At 36.0% G+C, this 27,751-nt stretch overlaps 1 protein-coding gene across 2 annotated transcripts in view; it reads right to left on the bottom strand.

The window, feature by feature from the left end:
- LOC140450305 (ribosomal protein S6 kinase alpha-5-like) overlaps positions 1-27,751 on the bottom strand; it is a 422,483-nt gene that overhangs the window by 105,039 nt on the left and 289,693 nt on the right. The gene's annotated exons all lie outside the window — the stretch shown is intronic.

Here is a 27,751-nt window from a genome sequence, read left to right on the forward strand (position 1 = left end):
CTGATGATGGTTTGAAAGGACCGACAAACGTTTTGAAAATTGTAATCCTTTTGGACATTTTCATTATTTTAGTAATTTTACAACCATACCAGTTATAAAAATCTTAAAACAGAATTGTGGGGAAACAAGCATCTAGCTTATATATCAAAATGTCTGGGGAAGGTCATATTGTAAGACGGGAGAGACCGAGAAGACGAGATAGGAACCACCAATTCTTTTAAGAAGCTTTATTTAAAAGATGGTGAGATAGCTGGCAATCAATGTTACAAATACAATGTTAACACATTTATGTTAACACAAAATGGTGGATTTGGCATGTTTCTTTCATGTATAACCACAATCATTTAGACTGGACAGACCTAAAAATAGGTTGGTCGCGAATGTGTTAAGATCGGACAAAACAAGGGCCAAATCCTAATAGAAAAATAAGTCAATAGATGTAGTAAACTTTAGCCAGTTGCTTATTCATTATTGTTGATTCTATTGTAACATTAGACGAAAAATAATAAAATGTTTGAAACTGCTAATACCAGAGTAAACAAAGAGAAATGAATATACTCCAAGACAGTATTCAGTTACACAATTCTTGTTGTTTTATACTAAACATTTGCAGTTGTTTGTGCGGAACTATCGCACGTTCGTCCCTTTTGATTACCCAATTGCACTGAATCATAAACTCGTGTCAACTTCGATACGACCGCGTGTGCATTTAAAAAATTGATCGATCGAAGCAACTATAGCACGTGCGCTCCATTTATTCGTAGAAGCAATTTATTGTTTGATAAGCACATTTTTTAGAGTAGCAACTTTTCAGAAATTCATATGGATCAAAAATTAAAGAAAAAATTCCGATACACACATTCGGAATCTATCAAATAAAAGTTTTTATTGTGATATACAAGGATTGTCTGATAGAATTATTTCAAAATATCAAATAAGTCGGGAAAATTTCCCCTCTTCCTTTTTTGCTTTATTTATTATGTCTTTTTAGCTAGCTTCGCATTTACCTATTAAATGTTCCTTGGTATTTTTATTATGTTACTGCTACCAATTATACAAAGGACTTCATGCTAGGTCATGATTGCTAATGCTATGAGGTGAGCACGACTGAATGGAAGCTAAGAACCGCTAAACTCCCGATATCAGGCAAAACTCAGGTTCCATTAGCCTTCTCCCGGCATGCAAGGTTCTACTGGGATAACCTCCATTCGCTACTAGAATAAAACATGAAACTATTGAACTGCATCTGATTGCGGGCCATATATCGGAAGATAAAAAGGTAATACTGAAAAGTAAAACCTTCACAAAGCCCCGCAAGGAGCGAGGAAATGATTAAATTATCCTTATGAGAATTTGAGTCTTCATCTCGTTTTTTTAAACTTCGTTCCAAATTTTTCCTTGGTTACTTTAACTTCTGTTTCTTTTTCTACATGCCCAGCCTTGCCAATCTAATTATTGAGTTAGAATATCGAACAAGAATTTCCAAATTTTTTCTTTTTTTCCACCCATCATTCATGCATTCCCTGGCCAGTTTTTGTTTCCCAAATTTCTACGTTTTGTTTTCGGTTTTTAAAATTTAAAATACATAGCACTCATACACCGTGTACCATTTTCTTCACGTGCTGAAATGTTCACGGTTTAGTCATGTTGGTAGGTATTTATACTTTCGAACTATTTCAAAGCTTGTGTTCTTAAGATTTAAACGGCTAGAGTGGGAATCAAAGAGTATTAGCATCGATGGAAAGATATTCAATCATCTCAGATATGCCGATGATATTGTTCTCATAACAGACAACTTAGTAGAAGCCAGAGTTATGCTACAACAACTACAGCAAGTAACCCAGAAAGTCGGTTTAAAAATAAACTACGGAAAAACAAAAATGATGACCAATCTGAAATCGAAAAGTCGCCCATAGAACTTAATATGTGTATTTGGGTCACGAAATAAGGTTAACGCGAGATAACCAAACATGCGAGCTACTCAGAAGAATGGGTTGGGCTGCATTCGGAAAAATGAGAGACGTATTTAAAACAAATATACCGATCCATTTAAAAAGAAAAGCTTTTAACCAGTGCGTTCTACCAGTCCTCACATACGGAGCAGAAACCTTAACTCTCACAAAAACATCAGCCGAAAAATTGAGGACACAACGAAAGATGGAGAGATCAATGCTTGGAATAAGCTTAAGAAATAGAATCAGAAACGAGGAAGTTCGTAGACGAACCGGAGTGGAAGACATCGAACATATTACAAGGCAAAAATGGAGATGGTAGGACATGTTGCAAGAATAAAAGACGACAGTTGGACAAAAAAATTGCTTGAGTGGAGACCACGGGCTGACAAGCGAAGCCGAGGAAGACCCCCAACGCGATGGACCGACGACCTCAAAAGAATCGTGACCAATTGGATAGCAGAGGCGCAGAACAGAAGCAGATGGAAAAGTCTAGAGGAGGCCTATGTTCAACAATGGACAACTCAGGGCTGATTGATGATGATGATGTTCTTAAGATTGTCTAAACAACTTACGTTTTCAATAGGTGTACGAGCCCCTTCCCATATCAGTTGGCCCACCTACGGAATTTTCAGTTTATGTCGATTATCATAAACAAATTATACTCTGCATGTTTTTATAAGTTCCCATATTAATTAATATGGCATTTTTATTATTAATTATTAAAAACATTACCCTTATGGTTTTTATTTATTTTCAACAATAAAAAAAAAATTAACTAAACCCTGGCTATGCATAATTACGCTAAATCCAGACATAGTTATGGAAAAATGGCATCAAAACAATAATATTGTCAGTTAATGTCAAATGTATTTTGTAGTATTGTAAACCTTTTTGCCGTTTGTGGATTGTACAATAGGTCGAGGTAAAGTTATCGATGAGAACATTTGTTCAATCATTATTAGATTTTTTATTTTTGGAAAATCCAATTCGGAAATCGCGAATATGTTGCAACTGTCACGCTATAGTGTAAGAAATATAGTCAGAAAATACAAAACTACAGGTTCGGTCGTCACAAAACCTAGAAATGTACGAAAAAGTACAATAACCGAACCAGATCGAAAGGCATTAAGACACATTATAGCGAAAAATTGACGAGCAAATTATATGGAGTTAAGCGTTTTATGGAGTGACGTTATTGGAAGACACGTTTCTAGATCCAACATGTCACCGAGAGGGCCACAAATTAGGATTTGGTAGTTTTATAGTTCAAAAAATTAGTACGAATTGATTTTAATAAATTTCATTTTATTTTAGGCCAATTTAACATCACAACAAATGAAAATAGATTAAGTTGGTCAAAAGAGCATAAAGATTGGACTCAGTTGCAATGGTATTCAATACAATGGAGTGATGAGTCCAGTTTTAAAGTGTGTGTTGGAGACAGTAGGAGTCGCGTCATTCGCAGGAAAAATGAAGCTTTCCATCCCGACTGTCTGAAGAGAAAACTCAAATTTCCTGCATCTGTCATGATCTGGGGCAGCATGTCGTCTAAAGGTGGCACGGACAAATATTTAAATATTTTAGAAAAATCTCTTTTACCTTGGTTCAGGTTGTCATACCTGAAAAAAGAATTTAAAATAGATTGAAGACCATGGCATACCACTTCTGGAATGGGTTTCTAACAGTCTCGACTTGTCCGCGATAGAGACTTTGGGGCGCGAAATGAAAAAAGCTTTGAGAAAACACCCTGCCAGGTCCGTCAACAAATTGAAGGAAAAATCGCAAGAAATATGGGATTCGTTTACATTAGAATTTTGTCAGAACTTGGTAAAAACTATGCCTCGAGGAATTGTGGATGTCATTAAAAATAAAGGGAATGTAACTCAGTGGTAAACTTTCACATTTTTTTTTGTTAATATTACATATTCTATGCGTTGTTTTAAATTTATTATTATTCTGTTTAATCAATAGTTTTCATTACGTTATCAAATATTTTCTATAATTAGGAAATTCAAAAATGTTGTTCGATGCAATAAAATTAAAACTACTAAAATTTACGCTGCGCTTTTATTTTTGTTCTCTATAATTTAATTTTTTTATCCATCTAACGTTAGGCCAACTGATATGGGAAGGGGCTCGTACTTACCAGTAAGACCTGTAAATCATTAGAATCTTGCAGCTTCTTCTTCTTCTTCTTTTGGCATCATAACCCTGGATGGGTCTTTGCCTGTCTGGCTATGTCCTTCCATTCAGATCTCTCTTGTGCCCTTCTTCTCCATTGTCTTATGTTCATTGTTTTCAGGTCGTCTTCCACGTCATCCAACCATCTCGTTCTGGGCCTTCCTTTTTTTCGCCTTCCTATGGGCTTCCATTGTAACATTTTCTTTGTTGTTTTTGCATCGTTTTGTCTCTGCACATGTCCCAGCCATGACAGTCTTTGACTTTTCACAAATCTTACAATGTCATAACCTTCATTTAACTCATTAACCTCGTCGTTTCTCCTGATTCTCCATGTGCCATCTCCCTCTTGTACCGGGCCATATACTTTCCTCAGTATTTTTCTCTCGAATGTCCTGAGTTGGGCTTCATCTTTTTTCGTCATTACCCAAGTTTCACATCCATAGGTTACTACGGGTCTAATCAGTGTTCTGTAGATAGTCATTTTGGTCCTTTTGTCTAATAATTTCGATGTCATCAATCTTTTATTAGCATAGTATGTACGATTCCCGCTGGAAATACGTGCATTAATTTCGCTACTTACGGAGTTCTTCTGATTGATTTCTGTGCCGAGATATGTAAAGGCATCCACTCGTTCGATAGTATAGTTGTCTATTGTGATATTATTTTCATTGTCAGTTATTCTTTTGACTGTCATATACTTCGTTTTTGCTTCGTTTATTTTGAGACCTCTTTTTCTTGCTTCAGGATCAATTTGTTTGAACACTTCCATTAGTCGTGGCTTATTCCTACTAATGATGGCTACATCGTCTGCATATGCAGTAATTTGTACTGATTTGGTGTTTATATGGCCGGTTTATCTTGCAGCTTCAAATCATTAAAATAGGTTGGAGACAGAATATGTAGAACTACAAACAAGAAACTTAAAGATTAAAAGTTGAGTACATTTGAAAATTGTATATTTATTAGTAAGCCTGTGCCATAAATCTGGAAAGAAAAGTCCTAGTCTTGAAATTTGGCACGTGGGTGCCTCTTGGTGCAAGCAAGAGCTATATTGAACCTGGGTTCAATAAGTATTCTTCTCATATTCCCAAATCGTTTCTATTTCTTAAAGGGAAAGTCCTAGAGTCTTGGTGTTCCTCTTGATTTAAAGAATTTTGCTCAACGGGTCTTCTTGTTCTTCTTATATTAGTATGGATTTTCTTATTCTTCAAGGAAAAGTACTTGTCTTGAAAGTTAGTACATAAGTACTAAGTTTGCACTATTTTTAATCCAGTGTTTCTGGATATTTATTTCTAAATATTTTTCTATCTAGCAAGAGTTTTAAGCTAAGAATTTAATTGCTCCCTAACGTATGGGTCTTTTCGATGCCCTTTGAGTGTTCTTCATCTCTTAAATTGCTTTGTTTTATACAAATTTTGACTATTATACTTGAGACCGATAAGACCTTGATATAGGTGCAGTAGAGATAGATCAGATTGAAAGAAATGGAGGGAAATGAATTTGTGACATAAATAATTCCAATCCAAGTGAAAGATAAATTATGTGAGACATGGCAGTGCATTATAGTTAAGAGGAAAAATAGGACAAGGAATGCGTGTTGCAGAAATTAAAATGATTAAATTGATAAGTGGAGTGTATCAAAATACGAAAGATTCGCTGTGTGTATGTGCTGTTAATTTGACGTAGCATACCTGTGAAAACGATTAATAATACGGCTAAAAACAGAAACATTAATGGAGAAATGTAATTCTTAACTCGACCCTATATTTGAATAAATACAAAGATAGTGAATTAGTTTGTGAAATACTACAACATATACTTTAAATTTAATGTTTATGAAATTCTTTCGACAATCCCAAGTATATATTATTGTTACGTAAAAATATGAGTCATAGTTTTAACCTTTAAAACATGTTTTTAATCTAATATGTTGTAGAGTTTACGAGAGGCCTCGATTTACCTGAGCGACCTTCCAGAAGCGATGCGAGGGAAATCCAGTTTGCCTTTACCGTTTCGCCATCGAAGGTTTTAGACTATTCGAGATAACGGCACTGGTATATAATAACGGAACTTTATTTGGAAGGGACAGTTAATAAAGAAGATTCGCGCTCGTGATATTATTGTTACGCTCGCCTACTAATAAATTATTGTATATGTAGTGATAAATAAACTTATATAAATTATCGTGCCTTTTAATAAATTAAAGTAGGAACAAGATAATAAATTAGTAAAGACATTATAAATTAAAGACATAACAATTAATAAATTCACAACAAATGGTGTCAGAAGTGGGATCGAACATAAATTAGACTTATAATAATAATACAAGTGAATATAAAATAAATTGTGAAAATGGCTACGATTTATGAGCTGACAGTGACTAATTTAAGAAGACATCTCGAAGACAGAGAATTAGCTTCTACCGGAAAAAAGGCTGAGTTAGTCCAACGACTAAAGAACGCTTTGCTAGAAGAAGGACTAGATCCAGAGACTTATATATTTGAAGATGCTGTCCTCTCGTCGATTTCGAAAGTTTCTTCTGATGTAGCCAAAGTTTCTGGTGACATCGCATCATTAGAGAACAAAGTTTCTGACGATATTTCGAAAGTTTCTTCTGATGTAGCCAAGGTTTCTGGTGATGTAGCCAAAGTTTCCGGCGACATCGCTTCGTTGGAAGACAAAGTTTCTAACGAGATTTCTTCGCTGGAAAGCAAAGTCTCTGCTAACATCTCTTCGGAAATCTCTAAAGTCACTTCTGAGATGTCTGCCCTGGACGATAGAATATCTTCATTAAAAAACCAAGTTGCTGCCGATATGTTAGCCTTCGAAGAAAAGATATGGAAAGAGATGGAAAAGAAGATGGAGGAAACAGGGACAGCAGAGAGAGGTAACAATCCGATTACAGTGGAGATAAAAGAAGACGAGACGAAATGTCAGTTGGAGACACGGTCGAAATTTGAAGGAAGTGGAGGTTCTATTCATGTTAAAGTCCCAACTTTCGACGGAAAATCATCATGGAACAACTACATGAAACAGTTCGAATCAGCCGCAAGAGCGAATGGATGGTCTGAAAAAGAAAAGGCTGTAAACCTGACTATCGCTCTTCGAGGAGATGCCTTAGATGTGCTTCAGACCATAGCCGTAGAGGAGACCGATGATTTCGAACAACTGAAGAAGAGGTTAAATATGCGATATGGCCACGAACATTTGGAGCATGTATATCAGTCACAGCTTAAAAATCGTAGACAGAAGAAAGATGAGGCTCTTCAAGAATATGAGGTAGATATTGCCAGATTAGTACGATATGCTTATCCAACAGCTCCCGAAGACATGATGGAAAAATTGGCCGTTCAAACGTTTATTGATGGTCTTCGTGATCATGAAATGCAGAGAACACTGCGATTAGCTCGTCACAAGACGCTGGTTGATGTCCTATCCGCCGCCCTCGAATACGAGTCAGCTACGCAGGCCTCTGGCGGGTACAGTAAAGTTAGGACTGTAAAAGAGGAAGGAGACGAAGATAAACTTGACCAGCTCTTTAATTTGATGAAAAGCATGACATGCAAGAAAAAGAAGACCATAAAATCAAGAAACTCACCATCAGGAAAACCAGAACGAGTCAACCTTAGGGGGGCAGCTTCGACCCGGAACTCTTCCAAAGACCCTCTTATACTAATAGCTTCTTTGAAATGTCGTGAAGATAGTGTATATGTAGATGGAGACATAAATGGTAAAAAGCATACGTTGTTGGTGGATACCGGAGCGACCAGAACCATTATACGCCCGACAGTTATAAACAGCCGAAAGAAACTGTTACCAACGAGGTTACGACTTCGGACCGCTACAGGTGAAAATGCCAACATTCATGGAGAAATCCAGGTACAATTGGGAATTGGGGCAGAAAAGTTTGTCCATACTGTTATAGTTGCTGACATCGAAGAGGATGTTATATTAGGAATGGACGTAATGAATATGCATGGATTCCAATTGGATTTTAAGAATAAGGTAATCAAAGTTGGCAACGAGGAGGTATTTCTCCATCCACATAATGACAACACTGTGCAAGCAGCCATTACAGAAGATACAGTCGTGCCTGCGAGAAGCGAAACGATCATAGTAGCGCGACTACAGGGAATTGTAGACGAAGGGAGACCTGTTATGATGGAGCCTTGGAACCACGACGATGAGGTTGGCCGTGGAATCATAATTGGAAAGGAATTGGTGACTTCGGCTAAAGAAATTCCTGTGAGACTTATCAATGTCAACGACTACCCGGTGACCATAAAGAAAGAGACAAAAGTAGGAACTTGTGTACCTGTGACATCCATAATTCGTCAGGCGACAACATCTGATAATTCCAACGACAAATTCGACCAAATGGTTGCAGTTGCAGGACAGTCTCTAAATCAGATGGAGAAAAGGAAATTAAGGGAATTTCTTCGGCAGTATCGTGATATTTTCGTACCGAAAGGAGGAAAGACGGGAAGAACTACCGTTGTTAAGCATAAAATTGATACTGGTAATGCTAAGCCAATTCGTCAAACAGCTCGACGATTACCACAAGCGAAGAGAGAGGAAGCTGAAACGATTGTTCAGGAAATGAAGAAAGACGGGGTGATAGAACCTTCTACGAGTCCATGGGTCTCTCCGGTGGTCCTGGTTAAGAAGAAAGACGGAACGACGAGGTTCTGTGTGGATTACCGTTTGCTGAACAACGTTACCAAGAAAGATAGTTATCCTCTGCCTCGGATCGATGACACATTGGACACATTGGCTGGAAGTAAATTGTTTTCTACTTTAGATTTGAAGTCTGGATACTGGCAGGTAGAAATGGACCCAGTCGATAAAGAAAAGACAGCCTTCACCACAGGATCTGGATTGTGGCAATTCAACGTTATGCCATTTGGTCTTTGTAATGCTCCTGCGACATTTGAGAGGCTTATGGAAAATGTGTTGAGAGGGTTATCTTGGAAAACATGCCTGGTTTATTTAGATGACATAATCGTCTTGGGGGAGACATTCGAAGATCATTTGAGGAATTTAGAAAACGTTTTTAATCGACTTAAAGCTGCCCAATTGATGCTAAACCCCAAGAAGTGCCAGCTATTTCAAGGTAAAGTCAATTATCTGGGTCATATAGTCAGTAAAGAAGGAGTGGCCGTGGATAAGGGAAAAATCGATTCCATTAAGGAATGGCCAAAACCAACTGACAAACATCAAGTGAGAAGTTTTCTTGGACTATGTACTTACTACCGGAGGTTTATTAAGAAGTTTGCAGATATCGCTAAGCCATTAACGCGACTTACAGAGGAAGCAAGAGAATACCGCTGGGATATAGACTGCCAAAATGCCTTTGAAACGTTGAAAAAGCATTTAATAACAGCACCAATTTTAGGGTATCCACTGCCAGAAGGAGAGTTCATCTTAGATACAGATGCAAGTAATGTGGGAATTGGAGGAGTGCTGTCTCAGATTCAAGGAGGACAGGAACGAGTCCTCGGATATTTTAGTAAAGTTCTTTCAAAACCTGAGCGGAATTATTGCGTCACGAGAAGAGAACTTCTGGCAGTAGTGAAATCAGTAGAGCACTTCTATCAATACCTCTATGGAAGGAAGTTTTTAATCCGAACCGACCATGCCGCCCTTAAGTGGTTGATGCAGTTTAAGAATCCAGAGGGTCAGATAGCCAGGTGGATCGAACGACTCCAAGAATACGATTTTAAGATTGAGCACCGAGCCGGAGTTAGCCACAGAAACGCTGATTCTCTTTCCAGACGGCCATGCCCAGCAGAGTGTCCCCACTGCAACAAAACGGAATCCAAGGAAGCAGCAGTGCTAAGAACGACGATTGTCAACGACGACTGGACGCCTACTAAGATAAGGGAAGAACAAGAGAGAGATCCAGTTATACAGAAAATCCGAAAATGGAAAGAGGAAAACCGTCGACCACCTTGGCAGGAAATATCAAACCTATGCTCAGTAGTTAAGACGTATTGGGCCCAGTGGGACTCATTTATCATCGAAGATGGCTTGCTTAAACGAGTCCTGGAAAATGATGACGGTTCAGAGAAGAGAAGACAGTTGGTGATCCCAAAGAGCAGAATAGCCGAAGTACTTCGTCAGTTACACGACAGTCCATCGGGAGGGCATTTTGGTGTAAGGAAAACCCTTCAGCGAATTCGGGAACGGTTTTATTGGATGAACAGTTCCGACGACGTAAAAGACTGGTGTAAGAAATGTACTATTTGTGCTACGAGTAACGGGCCTCACCGGAAAAGGAGAGCTCCTATGAGACAATATAATGTTGGAAGCCCGTTTGAAAGAATAGCTTTGGACATTGCAGGGCCATTTCCAGAAAGTGAAAATGGGGGCAAGTACATGTTGGTAGTAATGGATTACTTCACTAAGTGGGTCGAGATTTACGCACTTCCAGACCAGAAGGCCGCCACCGTTGCAGATAAGTTGATCCAAGAATATATCAGCCGATTTGGAGTGCCTTTGGAGATCCATAGTGACCAAGGCAGGAACTTCGAAAGTGATCTATTCCAAGGAATATGTGATAGACTAGGCATGAAGAAAACAAGAACTACCGCGTATCATCCGCAATCGGATGGTATGGTAGAACGAATGAATAGGACAGTTGGCAAGTATTTGACAAAGATGGTGTCCGATCATCAGCGAGACTGGGACCAATACCTTCCGTTCTTTACAATGGCCTACAGATCTGCTGTTAACGAATCAACGGGCCAGACACCAGCCAGAGTCCTATTCGGACGCGAAATGCGACTACCTTGTGATCTAGAATTTGGGTGTCGACCTGGAGAAGATGTAGCAGGTGAAGATTATGTGATCGAATTACGAAGAAGAATGGACGATGTACATGAGTTGGTCCGTTCCCACCTTCAGATCGCTAGCGACCGAATGAAGAAACGGTACGATACACAAGCCGAAAAGGGTTGCTTTAAGAAGAACGACAAAGTATGGCTGTATAATCCCAAGAAGCGAAAAGGTTGTTCTCCCAAATTGCAGCAGTTTTGGGAAGGTCCATACCTCATCATGGAGAAGATCAACGATGTCATCTACCGAATAAGCAAGATTCCGAGGGGAAAGCCGATGATAGTACACCATAACCGGTTGGCATCTTTCGAAGGTGACCACGACGTAGATGAAGAAGTGGAAGTAAACCAAGTCCAAGATGTGTTTGACCTCACGTTTGAGGAATTCATGGGTGCCTATGGAGGTACCGGTAAAGCGAGACATGGTGTTACCACTGAAGAAAAGCAAGATCTACTCGAGCTCCCCGATGACTACTCGCTGGCCCTTACCATCCCGGCCAGTATCAAAGACGCACCAGGGTTGGCATCCGTCTTTCGAAGGAAGTTTGGTCGAGTTGCAGAACTTCAATGCCAAGTGCCAGCTCCCGGTAAAACCTTGAAACTCCAAGATGCATCACGTTACCTTTTCTACCTGGTAACAAAAGACACTGCCCGTGACCAACCTACCTACCGAGATGTATGGGAAGCCTTACTTCAATTGAGAGGGCACGTACTAGAGTCCGACGTGCAAAAGTTAGCCATGCCAAAGTTGGAGTGCCGCCAATTAGATTGGAGGGTTATCCGAAATATGGTGGAGGAGATCTTTAAAGAAACCGAAGTCCAGGTGTTAGTCTGTTGCAATCCGCATAGTTACTGGTGCGGAGAGAAAACCGTCCCTTGTCATTTTTATACAACTGGAAGTTGTAAAAGAGGGTCCAGTTGCCGATACCAGCATACCGTTCCAGTTCTAGTCCCCACAAGGTTCCAGGAGGAACCATCTTTTGAGAGGGGGGCAATGTTACGTAAAAATATGAGTCATAGTTTTAACCTTTAAAACATGTTTTTAATCTAATATGTTGTAGAGTTTACGAGAGGCCTCGATTTACCTGAGCGACCTTCCAGAAGCGATGCGAGGGAAATCCAGTTTGCCTTTACCGTTTCGCCATCGAAGGTTTTAGACTATTCGAGATAACGGCACTGGTATATAATAACGGAACTTTATTTGGAAGGGACAGTTAATAAAGAAGATTCGCGCTCGTGATATTATTGTTACGCTCGCCTACTAATAAATTATTGTATATGTAGTGATAAATAAACTTATATAAATTATCGTGCCTTTTAATAAATTAAAGTAGGAACAAGATAATAAATTAGTAAAGACATTATAAATTAAAGACATAACAATTAATAAATTCACAACATTATTATATCCCTGTATAAAGCCTGCCTTTCTCGTTTAATTAACTCATTATCTTCCAATCTGTTATCCGTCTAAAACAGTCCATTATTTTTAAAGCCGTAAACTCAACGAGCGAATACATTTACGAGCGGAAAAAACTGATTTGTGCCAGAATATTACAGATTTGTGGTAAGAAATAGTTGTAGTTTCAAATTGAGTTCGCCGATAAAGTTGAAACAGAGTGAATTTTAGGAGGGAGCGTCTGGTCTCGACAAAATATATTGGGGGAGGGTTAATTCATACATATATTTCGTCTGTATACACTCCTGGGGTGGAACAGGTCAAAGACCCGTCTGGTGACTAAAATTTTTGTGTACGGATTGTTTGTGTGTGTGTTCGGCGATTAATTTTCAACGCTATTTTTTGGACTCGTTTAAATTGCATATAGTCTGTCGTATCGCAAATTAAATATATGTCTGTACATTAACATTTTTGTACGAGTTGGTTTTCCATAAATACGGTAAAATTGGATTTTTTTTTGCTTTCGTCGAATCAAAGTAATTTGTTTATTTAAAATACAGGAGAATTTAATTTTTTTGCTATTGTCGAGACAAAGCGATTTATCCAAATGTAAATATCTATACAGGTTCTATCACGCAATGGTCTATCACGATTGAACAGTAAAAATTCAAGAAATTCTGTCCATTCATACGTGGTTTATTTATACTATGTTTCAAAATTAGTTTCAAATATACAGGGTGGTTAAATAAAGTGGTGTATCAAACTTGTTTTTTTTGCCTATAAATGGAGTTTATTATATATTTCGTATATTTAAAGTTCAGAGCAACAGCCAACAAAGTGACCATAGCCGTTATGATATCCAACCTCCGATAGGAGATGGAACTTTAAGAAGAATATTTAAAATACATTGTTTCTTTAAACAGCATTCGTTTTTACGATTGGTAGGTTGCTAACCTTGCCAATCACCCTTCACATTTTATCCGGGCTTGGGACCAGCGGTGGTAACCGCAGAGCTACTCAATCAATCCACCCCGCAATTACTACAGGCAGTTAAAGAAAATTGTAACGCAACTACCTCAGGAAATTAAAAGATTAAAAAATAAAAAATCACCAGGAGAGGACAGAATACCAAACGAACTCCTAAAATACGAAGGACCAGATCTGACCAAACAACTATTAAAACTAATCTAAAAAATAATAGAACAAAAACAGAATTCATCAAGAATGGAGATCCTAATAACTCTCTTCAAAAAGGGAGACAAATCGGAGCCGGAAAATTACAGAGGAATTAATTTATTAAAAACAACATATATGATAAATGTGAGTCAAATATTGATAGACCGCAGTTTGGCTTTCGGAAAGCACTTGGAACTAGAGAAGCAATTTTCGCTCTCCAGGTGCTTATACAGCGGTGTAGAGACGTTGATAAGGACGTGTATTTGTGCTTTGTGGATTTTAGAAAAGCATTTGACAATGTCAATCATGAACAATTGATAGATATTCTGCGAAAGACAGGTATTGACGACAAGGACATTCGAATTGTGGCAAACCTATACTGCGGTCAAACAGCAAGAGCAAAAATTGGCAATGAACTCACTAAAAGTGTGCAGATCAAAAGAGGTGTCCGTCAGGGTTGTATATTATCCCCACTCCTATTCAATATTTATTCCGAAGAAATATTTAATAAATGTATGGAAAATGCAAATGAGGGCATAAAAATAAACGGCGAGTTAACGAACAATATAAGATATGCCGACGACACGGTGATCCTTGCCAGTACCATAGACGAATTACAGCAGGTAATGGAAAGAGTTTATTCAGTTAGTGAGGAATACGGCCTGAGCCTCAACTTCAAGAAGACAAAGTGGATGCTGATAAGCAGGAAGCAACAGCCTGCTCGACAGTTACGGATAAGTAACATACTAATTGACCATGTAGAATCTTATGTGTACCTTGGCACCAACGTAAATGCAAAATGGGGACAGGCCACAGAAATTAAGGCGAGAATAGAACGAGCTAGAGCAGCATTTAGCAATATGAAAAAGCTCCTCATAAGCAGGGATTTGTCTCTTCCCCTAAAACTACGTCTAGTTAAATGCTACATTTTTCCGATCTTACTGTATGGTGTGGAGGCCTGGACGCTGACGGAGACGCTCACGAGAAAACTAGAAGCATTCGAAATGTGGGTGTACCGACGCATTCTTCGTATATCCTGGACCGAACATGTCACCAACACAGGGGTAATCCAAAGAATCGGAAAGGAGAAAGAAATCGTGAATACAATTAAACAAAGAAAGCTTGAATATCTAGGCCACATATTGAGACACGATAAGTACCGTCTACTGCAATTGATTGTCCAGGGAAAAATAGACAGTAAGCGAGGGCCAGGCAGGAGAAGACTCGTGGCTCCAAAATCTGAGGAAGTGGTTCGGGCTCACATCGGTCGAACTATTCAGAAGCGCCGCAAATAAGATCAGAATTGCCATGTTAATAGTCAACGTTCGCAACGGACAGGGCACTTGAAGAAGAAAAAGAAAAACAACACTAAAATTAACAACCAAAGTGATAATAAATAAATTGAATGAAATTATAACACTAGCAAAAGATCAACAAGGTTTGATCATGCGCCGACGCTATATTTATCATGAGGCAAGTGCAAGAGAAATTATTGGAATACAAAAAACCGGTATATCTAAGTTTCGTGGACTTTAAGAATTCATTTGACCGGTTACAATTAAGGGACGTTGCACGCAAGAGAGATACCTCTAGGAACAATCAAAGTCATGTCTAGATAAAAAGATAAGAAGAAGAAGTACCTATATTTAAAGTTTCTGTTTGCCAAGATTACATCACAAAGATAAATTACAGAATCAACAGCATTTAAAGATAAATGTCAAAAACAAGCAATTGTTGGAAATGCATGGCAGGATAAAAATGTAACCACTTCTAGCCAAGTGACAAAAGTATCTCCTGGTAAAGGAAAGACTGATTATTATCATTATCGGAAGTGCGGATGGCTTTTTGAACGACGGCGACGTTTGACGAACATCTAAGTGGGCGCTCACAACGAGGCGTCTACCCTCGCTCCGACGATAGGGTCGTACCATATTATCGATTTTAGTTAAAATAAATGCATTATTTTAAATATGAGCGTTCACTGTCACTGCTATGCTCTAGGCGAGGATACGATGCTATGAACGTACCCTTAGTCAGTTATTAAGGAAGAGCAGAAAATGTGAACATTAACGCTGATTTATAAAAAAAAATCGTCCAACCAGATATTAACCTAATGAATTCCCCTAAAGAGGAGGACGACAGTTCATCAGATTTTTCAATTTCAGATGTATTACATATGATGATTCAAACTTGTTAACATATATCTAAATATAATATAGATACCAAATGCATAAATATGTTTTTAAATATACTTGAAGTACTAAGTGATCGGTAGGGTCACTTAATATAGGTCACTAAGCCGATAAAGTGACCCGGAGGCAAGACTATGTATAGTCTAGGCAGGATCTGTTTTGGATTGTACATTTTCCATAGGAAGCTATTTTTTTGCTGGAATCCCTTCAGGATGTGCCCAATATCGATAATCACGATATGCGCCAGTCGCAAACCCTGTGCTAAATTTTTTATTTAACAAAATCTGAAAACAATTGAAAATTTCTTATTTTTTTGCTCCTATTTTCGTTTATAATTCGGAAAATATTGATCCTAGAGAAAAAATTGTAAGAAGTTAAAAGTTTCGTTATTCAATTTTACACAATAAATATTTCGTTAGCTATAAATTGAAAATTTAATGTTTATTGTTGAAAAAATAGCAATAATTGGAAAAAAAAGTAGAACAAAATAAAGTTAATCCTTTAAATGTTTTCGACTTTCTAAACTTGACTTACAAGCTCCATATTTCGCCTAGAAAAACCTTTTAATATGTAAATTCAATGTGTGCTAAATTTTGTTAAGATCGGTCGGATAAGTTTTGCATAATAATTTTGCAATCCAGCCTACTGGAAAAAAATCGCAAATTTTCAAATTTATAGTAGGCCCTAAATAAGGCCCTCAGATAGTTGCAAATTTTTCTACACTTAAAGGAAGGCTCACACTTTCAAACGCATTTTGTAAAATTCAAATCGGTTCACTAGGAGAGCCTAGAAATTTTTCTAAAGTTTTAAACATTTTTTATATATATTAGGCTTATAAACAAATTGAATAACTTTACGAGCTTTAAACATTTCAATTTCAAAATTTATACACTTAAAGAACATTAAGAGACGCTTCTTTAAAAAAAAGATACATTCGGCTTACTGGTTGCCGAGATATTGAAGGTCAAAGTTGGCATACATTTGCCTTGTAACCATAAGTGATACAGGACTCGTTTTTAAACAAATACCCTCGTCTTGTCAAGTACTTTTTATATCAAAAGTTTTACGTAATGCGCTTCATGGCAACATCCATAAAAAAGACAAATAAAAAATCGTTTTCGCGTAAAATGTCGCTCGGAATGCATGAGAGGTGGTGGTGGGGGACATTCACTCGAAATGTGAATCGGCAAGTTCAAAATCATAGCGCGCGCTAAAAATTGCATTATCTCGGCTTCTTGTTAACCAATTTTGCTCTTTTTTTTGAATCGCTGTCTCGGACGACAAGGATTTCAAATATCATATTTTCAAATACCATTTTTAATTGCAAATTGGGAAATTTGCAATAAACAATTGTATGTTAAACAAGTAATTGCATTTTTTCCTTATGCATTTTTTTGAGCTTGGAATTTATACATTGAAGTATATTGGTACTTTTAGTAAACAAATATGTATTTATAAATTGTTAATAAATAATTTACATTGTTAAAACATAGGCGAACGAAAAAAAAATTTTTTTTCATAAATAAACTTTATTTTGACTCAATCTTCAAAAAATTTTTTTAAGTCTTTTTCTTTTTTTGGAAGGATATGTTTAAAGCTCGTAAAGTTATTCAATTTGTTTATAAGCCTAAAAAATGTTTAAAACTTTAAAAAATTTTCTAGGCTCTCCTAGTGAACCGATTTGAATTTTACAAAAAGCGTTTGAAAGTTTGAGCCGTCCTTTAAGTGTAAAAAAATTTGCAACTATCTGAGGGCCTTATTTAGGGCCTACTATAAATTTGAAAATTTGCGATTTTTGTTAAAAAGGCTGGATTGCAAAATTATTATGCAAAACCTATCCGACCGATCTTAACAAAATTTAGCACACGTTTTAAACATATTAAAAGGTTTTTCTAGGCGAAATATGGAGCTTGTAAGTCAAGTTTAGAAAGTCGAAAACATTTGAAGGATTAACTTCATTTTTTTGTACTTTTTTTCAAATTATTGCTATTTTTTCAACAATAAACATTAAATTTTCAATTTCTAGCTAACGAAATATTGTGTAAAATTGAATAACGAAACTTTTAACTTCTTATAATTTTTTCTCTAGGATCAATATTTTCCGAATTATAAACGAAAATAGGAGCAAAAAAATTAGAAATTTTCAATTTTTTTCAGATCTTGTTAAATAAAAAATTTAGCACAGGGTTTGAGACTGGTGCATATCGTGATTATCGATATTGGGCACATCCTGAAGGGATTCCAGCACAAAAATAGCTTCCTATGGAAAATGTCCATTATGGTCTGAATTTCTACAGATCCCGCCTAGTCTAGTATGCCAACCACAATAAATATAGAAACCCATTTCTATTTGTATTCGGACATTTTCCAAGACGGGGAAGTCAAATGAAGAGAACATGGGTACAATTTAATATAAATGTTTATAGAAACTTTGAAAATATTTCGTCCAAGTGTTTTGGACATATACTTTTGGCATTTGAGTTTATAACTCTCTTTATCTCAGTATCAAACAAAGTGTAGATGTAGAAATGCATCTGGTGTTTAAAAAAAATGCAGCAATGTTTTATTTTCCTCATTTTCTTGATCCCACTTTACTAATATTTATACTTTCATTGGCTAAATGCTTATGTATAGTATTTAGTTTGAATTTAAATAAAGCAAGACGTTTTTTTTTATAATTCGTAAAAGTATTTATGATACCAAGAACATTTCTGAAGATAATAAAAGAATATATAATGTTTGGAACATAACAGTAGACTACTTACCTGATAATTAGTGTTATAAGTTTTGCCAATTATAAAAAGTTACGAAGCAATAAATAAAGACTTTGGAAGACACTGTTGTATAACAAGTTTTTCTAATTATAAATAATTTTCCAAAAAAAAAAGAAACCAATACAATGAGTAATGATGGACTTCTGACCTTATGGTATCTCCTATACAAAACATTCTTCTTACGCAAGCACTTCGAATAAAAGAAGAATACGGTTAATCAACACACTCGATGCTTGTCCGTATTTGTTAATTTTTTGCATATTCTCGATGCAAATAACAGTTTTTGCAATCGGTGGTTTCAAAAGGCCGAATGACAGGATGTGGCAATATCGTGCACTTCCAACTATCATGATTAGAGGTTTGAGTCGGGTATGCATATGGCCGGGATCACAATTACGGACTTCTGAGAGAGGAGTACCGTTTTGACGAAAAACGCGTGATTTGAGAAAATACTGTAATTAGTGTAGGAATCTGTCGGTTTTTGTTATGCTAATTGAACAAAAATATTTTAAAATGTAAATTTGTTGTGCAGGTCATCAAAGGATCGCTAGACTTGGTAATATGTCCTCACGAGTTGTTACAGTAGAAGAATGAAAAAGATGCCGAAAAATATGTGATAGAAACTGAAAGATTAGTGGCAGTTTCATTCACGTCTGAACCAAAAGGTCTACGGAAGCGTGTGTACATGTAAAATATATAACAAATACTAATGAGTGGGAGCCTTGTAACTGGCTCCTTACATGAGAGGGTTGGAAATCTTTTGATTCCAAGCCTTACTTCAAAGGACTTGTGAATGGATGTATCTCCATAGGTTTGGTTCTTCAGTGACCGTTGAAGGATAAGGATTGTTAATTTGAGCAAATATAGCTCCAGAGAAATAAAATCACCTTTAGTTTATCGACTTATAATTAACTATTTTTAGAGTAAACAGGTTCAAAACGACCGTAGCTGACAATACAATATCAAATAATTCTTTCTTTATCACACGTAAAAAAAAACCGTATTTATAAGAAAAAATGCCCGATTTCGGCGTAGAGAAATATTTTATATATGAATTGAGAGTGTTGCCTCAAGGGCGTGTGAGTGAGAACTAATAAAATAAAATTTGGTGCGTAAAAGTGTAGATTACCCCTCTTGTATTTAGGTGTGAAAACTATTTAAGAGGCTGAGAGGCTGTGGCGCCGTTAAGTCGGCTAGCAAACTTGATATTAGTGAATATTTTACTTATTCTACACTAAGAAAAGTGTAAAGAACTATATTTTTATTTTGTATTTTAAAATGATATGTTCATTTCTGGAACAACTAACTTCCTCGACATGGTTCTAAAGTAGCAGTTTGTAAGGTTATAAACGTCACATGTTCGCTATTTTTCTGCAAACAATTATTTTATTTCAATTTCTTTCAATTCTTTTATTTTACTATTTTTTTTCTAAAAATAGTTGCCGCTCAACTCTTCGATCAACTTTCTATTTACTAAATATTCTGTCGTAATCTTTATTCTTAATTTTTAATGTGCTTTTACTTCAGTTATATTTCCCCTATTCGTCTCCAGTCTGTTCTATGCCGTAGACATAGAACCGTATAAAGTATCTACCATCTGCTCCAAGCGACACGTTATTTGTCAGTTGGCAACTCTTTACTTCTGCCATGTTAATTTTAGTGTGAACTATCCCTATTTCTGTCAGAAGTAGGGATAGTTCAATGGAAGTATTGCGTCTACTCAAGCTGGATTTTCTCTCCCAAATTCATTTATATTGTTAAATTTTTCTTGGGGTAAATTATATTTAATATTTAACCAATATCCAGTGTCTTTTTTGTCTTTTTTCTATCTTATAGTTATTTTTTCGTACATAACCTACACTCCATGTGTTTCTCGTTTGTATATGCATGTAGGATCTAAATCAGTTAACTAATTTATTTTAATAATATTATTTTATTTCTCCTTGCCATCAATTATGTTCTTTTAAAAAATTGTTTTTCGATGAAAAGGGAATATAAAACGTATGAAGTCGCTAACTCAAGGTTCATTATTCTAGTTTTTTGGCCTTATTAATTTTTTCTTGTTCATCTTTTCAAGGACTTTCCTAAACACGTGGTCGACCAGGGGATAACAACTGCAGATGCTAGCAGATCAGCAACTGCAGATCAGTAACCAAAGGCCTCCTGAAGATACAAACATGCAAGAAATGATTCAGCTACATCAGAAGCCATCAACTATTTACAGCCAAACTCATTTTTCCCATTTACATTTAAGATAAGACGTTCTCACACCTAAGAGAATGAGCTAAACGAGGCCTAACAACTAGCTCCCAAAGAAAGTTGTGAGTTTTATTGTTATACATTGGCTCCCAACTTTCAGAGGTAGTTATATTGTTACCCATTGGCGCCCACCGTTTCTGATGGGTCGTTCGATGGTTACAAGTTTCCAAAAAGGCGCTTCGCTTATTCTTCTTCTCATTGCGCCGTCTCCTTTCGAAGGTTGGCGACCCAATGGCAATTGTAGTTCTGGAAACTGCTGCGCGAAAGATCTCTGCGGATGAGCGGTCGAACCATCTCCTCAGGTCTTTCAGCCACGAGTTCTGGCGTCTTCCTACTGATCTTTTGCCCTGTACTTTTCCTTCCAGTATAACTTGAAGTAATTCATATCTTTCGCCTCTCAGCACATGACCCAAGTCATGTGCTGAGACTATTACGATTATTACGATTATTCGCTTATTACGATTAAAAAATTTTCACACACCAAAATGTAACAGTATACATTGTGTTTATCGATAACTTTTGCCCCGAAGAAAAGAAGTCTGGTTACTACAGTGGAAACTTGTACAGGCTTATAAGGACATACGAAGTCAGCATCAATCACTTTTTGTACACACCGGAGTAGTGTGACTTGCCGGAGAAACTAGTTTAGCACAAATTCTAATGTGAATCTTGGACTCTATGAAAAGCGGAAAGACGAAAGATAGATTCCACTGAAATGTTCTGTTGTGAGAAGAATGGTACGAATTCTGTGGACCGACCACAGGACAAATAATTCAATTCTAAATGAGCTAAAAGTCAGCAAACGGCTATCCAGCAAAGTCCACCTCCAACAATTAAAATACTTTGGACATGTTATGAGAGCAGACATAGAAAACATAGAAAGACATCTATAAGGAAATGTACAAGGCCGAAGATCACGAGGAAGATCCCTAACAAGATGGATCAATCAAATTACAGGAATATGCAAAAGATCTCTGCATGAGTTAAAAGAAATGACCAGAGACAGAGATCTTTGGAGAAGGACAATACACGACATCACGATGACCCTACACTGCCTCCGGGGGGCCAGGAATGAAAAGACTTGTAAAATTTTAACAATACTTGGTGAATATCTTCACATTTTTTGGTCCTTAGTACGCAGTCCAAAATCGGAATTGTTAGGTGGCTGCTATAAAGATTATAGTTAAAGACAGCACTATTTATAGTTTATAGAAGGTGGGTTTATGCCAAAAGAAATTCTATAATTTAGGGTTCCACAGCCAAAAAAGGAATACGTTAAATGGCGAACGATGAAATAATTTCAGATACCGTTGTTTTTGTCGACAAAAGTAATCAAGGATTACAATTTTTAATGAACAAGTAGCTGATATGTTTAAGGAATATGACCAAAAAAGTTAAGACTAAAAAAACAGAAGTTGTGATTTATGAAATTATGAAAAACAGAATTATGAAAAAATAAATAAAGAGTGATATGATAACAACAGAGCCCAGGAAAAAAAGTAGCAGGCGAAATGACGGAAAGCTTATGCAGAAGTTTATCAACGAAATATGGATACAAGATTCTATATAAAAAAAAGGATGAAGGACACTGTGCACCGTATGCAAAAAAGTATCTATGTGAATGCTGTATGTGTAGTTTTACTCAACATGTAAAATTCTACTTGTTTCTTTGTTACTTAAAATGGTTTCCCTAATATTTATTTATTATGAATGATTTTATTCCTCCGCACCAATTGCAATAAAAACAATCCTTTGTTGTTCAAAAATTCTTTAGACAGAATAGGAAGTTTTCAGAATAGTTACAATTTTTCCTTAGCCACCTGCGTTGTAATGATCGGATTCCGGAACTTTTTTATAGTGCAAATAATAGTCCAGATGTAAACAAGAGCCGAGGTCACTATTCTGCACTATTTTTAGATACGTGGGAGTCGAAAGTAAATACAAAGTGGAGTATTTGAACTTAAACAGCCTTCCGACTTGAATATTTATTGAACATCGCACCCACATTCGGTTCGACCGAACGTGGATATTCAGAATTGGTCGTTGTCCTTCTTGCAATAAATATTGCTTCTATTTTAAATATTCCGAAGATCTGATACACATTTTTTATAGATATTTTAAGGTTTTAGTCAATCGGTTTATGAGTGCAGTATACAGCTTATTTAATTCTCATGGCAGTTCGTTCTTAAAGATCTATTGTACACAAGGACCAAGAGATTTAGGTCCAACCAATATAAGAGATTGAATAATTTATTTATTAAGTAAACGCCGCCTCCCCTGTTACAAATATTGTTTCACTACTGATATAAACGAAGGTGACCGACAGATAATTTGTTATTAACAATTTAATTGTTTAAATGATTGTATTTCCCAAACTATAAAAGATATTTAATTTTGACCAAAATGAAAATTGTTTCTTTTGAAAAAATGGACAAAATATCGTTTGAAAACTTTGATCCGATTTAACACCAAGATTATTTTCTTCTTTTTCCTCTTAATCTTAAGACATTCTTATCGACTCACATAAGGCTGAGTTTGTATGATATTTACGGTGGTTTTATTGATTTAAACTTTATCTTAAATACGGAAATTATAATTTCATCTCATATTCCATGTTACGTAATACTAAAAGTGTTATCTCTATTCAATTAACGAAACGGTATTGCGAAACTGAAAAAAACTTTGATAACCAACCAGTTCCCTCACAGACCTTGATGTTTTATCACTGATACATTAATTACTATTCGTAAAAAAAACTTATTAAAAATTCAATCAATGACTAGTTACCGCGGTTAATGTGTTAAATACGATTATATTTAGAACCATAGAAGCTATAGGTGATTTATTTTAACATTATCGTCATTTTTAGACAAATATAATCCGTATAAAATACATTGATATATTATAGTCTTGTAAAAATAAATTGGTACAGCCGTTTCACCCAATTCATGAAAAATTAAAACGATAAATTTTAATAAAAAATTAATTTAAAAATTTCATGGTATCAACATGGTACATCAACTTTCATGGTATCTGTTTAACGTAATGCAGTGTATAACAGGACAGTTGATATTATTTTGTTTTAAGAGTCCAGCAAACCCAGTTTTACTTCCTACCATTGCTTTGGCTCAATCGGTTACAATGCAGGAACATTTATCGAATCCTTCATAGTCAGATACGACTTTTTGCACTCATCGAAAATGTCAGTTCTCTGTAATGGAATTAAACTATACATCTCCTCTGATACAGTGAAGTTGTCTTGAATAGTTCGAACAAAAATTACAAGTTGACTAATATCAGATTGGTCAGCACTTTCGTCCAGACACAAAGAAAAAAAACGTAAATTTTTTTAATTGTGTCTTCTTGAATTTGACTTCTTGAAAAAATTATTTTCGTTTCAGTTTCTTCTTATAATCCGCAATTATGGTAGTTCTAGACTCGCCAGTATATTGTTGAAACTTTTTCTCATGCAACGAAGTATAATGACGTTTTATACTATATTATTTGAGAACTGATAGAACTTGCATACACACAACGCACTGTAGTTTAATATTATTGTTTGTGATCAAATAATCGGTTTCCCATCGGTCTTTATACGCTCGGTGTTCGTCCGCTATTTTTTTTTAAAAAGACATAGTTGGTTCCGTACAACGTTTTTGTCCCTTGGTCCCTTTATTTAAAACTAAATTAATTAGAATGAGCTGTTTGACCTTATTACTGGTCACTTACCTCTCATAAAAACTAATCACATCTACAAATATCAACAGATATAAAGTGTCTGACGTCAAGTGTACCATTCGCATTGATGACGACACCGATAAGTTGTTATGACGGACAACCGATGCGTCAGAGGGGAGGGACGGTTGACATACAGCGTTGCCAGTTAAAGTAAAAACTCTTTAAAGTTAAACTAAAAATTCTTTAACTAGTGATATTTTTCTGCCTACTGTGATTATTTTTTTTATAACATAGATTTACATATATTCCAGATTCATGCGTTCATATTTTCTAGAGCCCCGCGTTGATCAGCCCTGTTGTAGATAAAAGCTTTCTGGAATAAACAATTTCAATTTTGCAATAACTGTTAAGTGAAACATCTTGAAATATTTTTTATAGCTGAATACATGTGATATTGTCCTATTATCCCGCGAAATTAATGTTTTTTGTACATTTTTAGAAAAATTAATAATAATTTTCAAAAAATCAACTTTTAAAGCTATTTTTGCAATAATTAAGCAACAAATAAACAAAAATAATTTAACAAACTCCCATTTTAAAGGATTTTGATGCTTTTTCAGTAAAATTGTGTTACTTTTCCATATAATTTACCGGTTTTTAACCTAGTATTTAAAATCAAATAGCGATCATACATTGTTTACATATTATTTATAAGTAAAAAATGACGTTTAAGCTTTTGCCTATTTTGTTTCTTACAAATATTGCTATCACCAAATTGACCAAAAGCAGTTGATACCTGTATCAAAGATTGTCACGAAAAAGGCTTTTTATTTGCTAATTTTTCTGGTCTAATCAGAACAAATCTTATTTTCGCGTTGAAAAATGTAAAACTTAGTATTGAACATTAATTGACATATGGTAGTAATTACTGAAGATATAAAAAACTCATAATAGGGATTCAAAACAGATATATATGACAAAATTTGTATTAGTTATCCACACACTTGTTTGTGTTGACAGAAAAAAACCTTCATTAATTTTTATTTCGTCCTTGCCATACACGCGCATTCACACAAACACACGAGTTCCAGCCTATACACACAACCAAAGTGAGTTAAAATTATATCTACATAATGTGTAAATACAAAGATTTGATTATACTTTTTACGAAACAGAGACGAAAATGCTTCCAGTAGGAGTATTGCAAAATTTACAGTGACTCTTTTTAAAACACTAAATAGTGGAAAAATAGATACTTAAAGTAAAAAATAAAATTAGTAGACATACAACTGAAAACTGCACAAAAAATATAAAAACGAATTTATTGGGATACAATAAAAACTTCCGAAAAATTTTGGAAAGAACGCATAAATAAGAAGTGCTACAAAAAAAAACTAAGAAAAACGTTACTGTGATCGCGGAATCTACAATGGACATAAATATAAAGTTTCGGAATAGGGTAGCGTTTTCTTTTTTAACTGTTGAGAAATTTGACGAAAATCCTTAAAGTAATAATATGTTTCTAATTCTAATAATTAAGATCCCGAATTGTTCCCAAAAGGGTATCTTGGTAAGAGATATGATTAGCTTGGAAACACGATCAATAGCAGCTATGTAGCAGATTAGGGCTGCAGGATTGTAGATCAAAAGATTTTACGGAGATTTTTTCTCTCTGTGACCAGGACCTTGTTGCGACCTTGTATACGATGATGGAAATATTATAATCCAATGCTATCCGATTAGGTTAACGTCAAGCGAATAGTGTGGTGACAGCAAGGCGTTTTGCAGATAAGTACCCTAGTAGAAATTTACCAGACAGGCAATTTTTCTTGCGCAAACAACGGTACAAGTGATAAAGCTATTCTAGACGTATTAATGAGAACCTAGAAATAAGCATGAGGATGACAGCTGCTGAATTAGGAATATGTCGTATGAAAGCGTGGACAACGGTTAAGGAACAGTTTACCCCTTCCACGCAACGACAGTTCACGAATTACTTCCACAAGGCTATCCCAAACGCATAGGGTTTTTTGATTGGCTTTTAGCAGAAACCAGACGGGACGTTATAGACTACAAGCCTTCTTCTTCTTTCTTCTTGTATTCCTAAATTGTTTAAATTATCGCACCATCTCTTTCTTGGTCTGCCAATACTTCTTCGTCAATATGGTGACTTATCTCATGTTATTTGTACTATCTTATCCTCTACCATTCTACTAATGTGTTCCTTACACTCCTGTTTCGGTTTTGTCACCCATTAATTTATGTCTTCTATATTGCATGCTCTTCTTATGTTTTCCCTTCTCTCCCTATCACACAGACTTTTCCCTGATATTCGTCGAAGTATTTTCACTTCTATTGTTTCTAGTAGTCGTCTCGTTTTAGATGTGTCAGGTTGTCTCCGCCGTGTATGTTAATATAGGTCTAATTGCCGCTTTATAGATTCTTGTTTGTGTGTCTTGTTTTAGGTGTTTGTTCTTCCAGATTGTGTCATTAAGAGATCCCGCCACTTTACTTGCTTTTAAGCTTTGTTGTCGTACTTCTTCTTCAACATCTCCGTAACTAGTTATATCTATTCCCCGATATCTAAACCTTGCTTCCTGCTTTATTATTTTCCCATCAATTTCGATTTTACATGGTAGTTCTGCTGACATTATCATATTGTATTTCTTGGCTGTTCTATTGAAGATGTGTGTTAATCTTTGGAGCTCGTCTTCTGTCTCGGCGATTAACGCGGCGTCGTCTGTATAACATAATATTTGGATTTCTTTGTTCCCCATTCTGTAATCATGACCTTTACATACTGCTTGTATTATTTTGACTTATGACTACAAGCCCATGGGATATTTGACACAACATGAATCACATATAAATCAGTACTCTAACATGTAATAACAACTTTAGAAACTATGCCGCCAATTCTTATCGGTACCTACTCAAAGCATGAGAGTTCAAATTAAGGGTTGCGTCTTAAATTTCCCACCCCTGTGCCAGCCGAAATGTACGACGTTTCACAAAGATTTATCTATATACCGATCCGAAACTTTGTGTATGAATGCCGTACTGCGTCAAATTACCGTAAATGGGGAAAAAGTTTTCCGAAAATAAAAAATTTTCCCTGCTCCTGGTTCCAATATTTTTGTGCGACATTAAGTCTCATGTCATTATTTTTGTATTACTTTATATGTTAGGTCAATAAGTCCCCCCCTTGAGTAAGTTTATCTTACCTGTGACTCACCTGCACCGATAAGAATTGTCGACATAGTTTGTAAAGTTGTTATTACATTTTGTAGTATCGTTTCAG

Source organism: Diabrotica undecimpunctata, chromosome 9, assembly GCF_040954645.1.
Source record: "Diabrotica undecimpunctata isolate CICGRU chromosome 9, icDiaUnde3, whole genome shotgun sequence".
NCBI classification, from domain to species: Eukaryota; Metazoa; Arthropoda; class Insecta; order Coleoptera; family Chrysomelidae; genus Diabrotica; species Diabrotica undecimpunctata.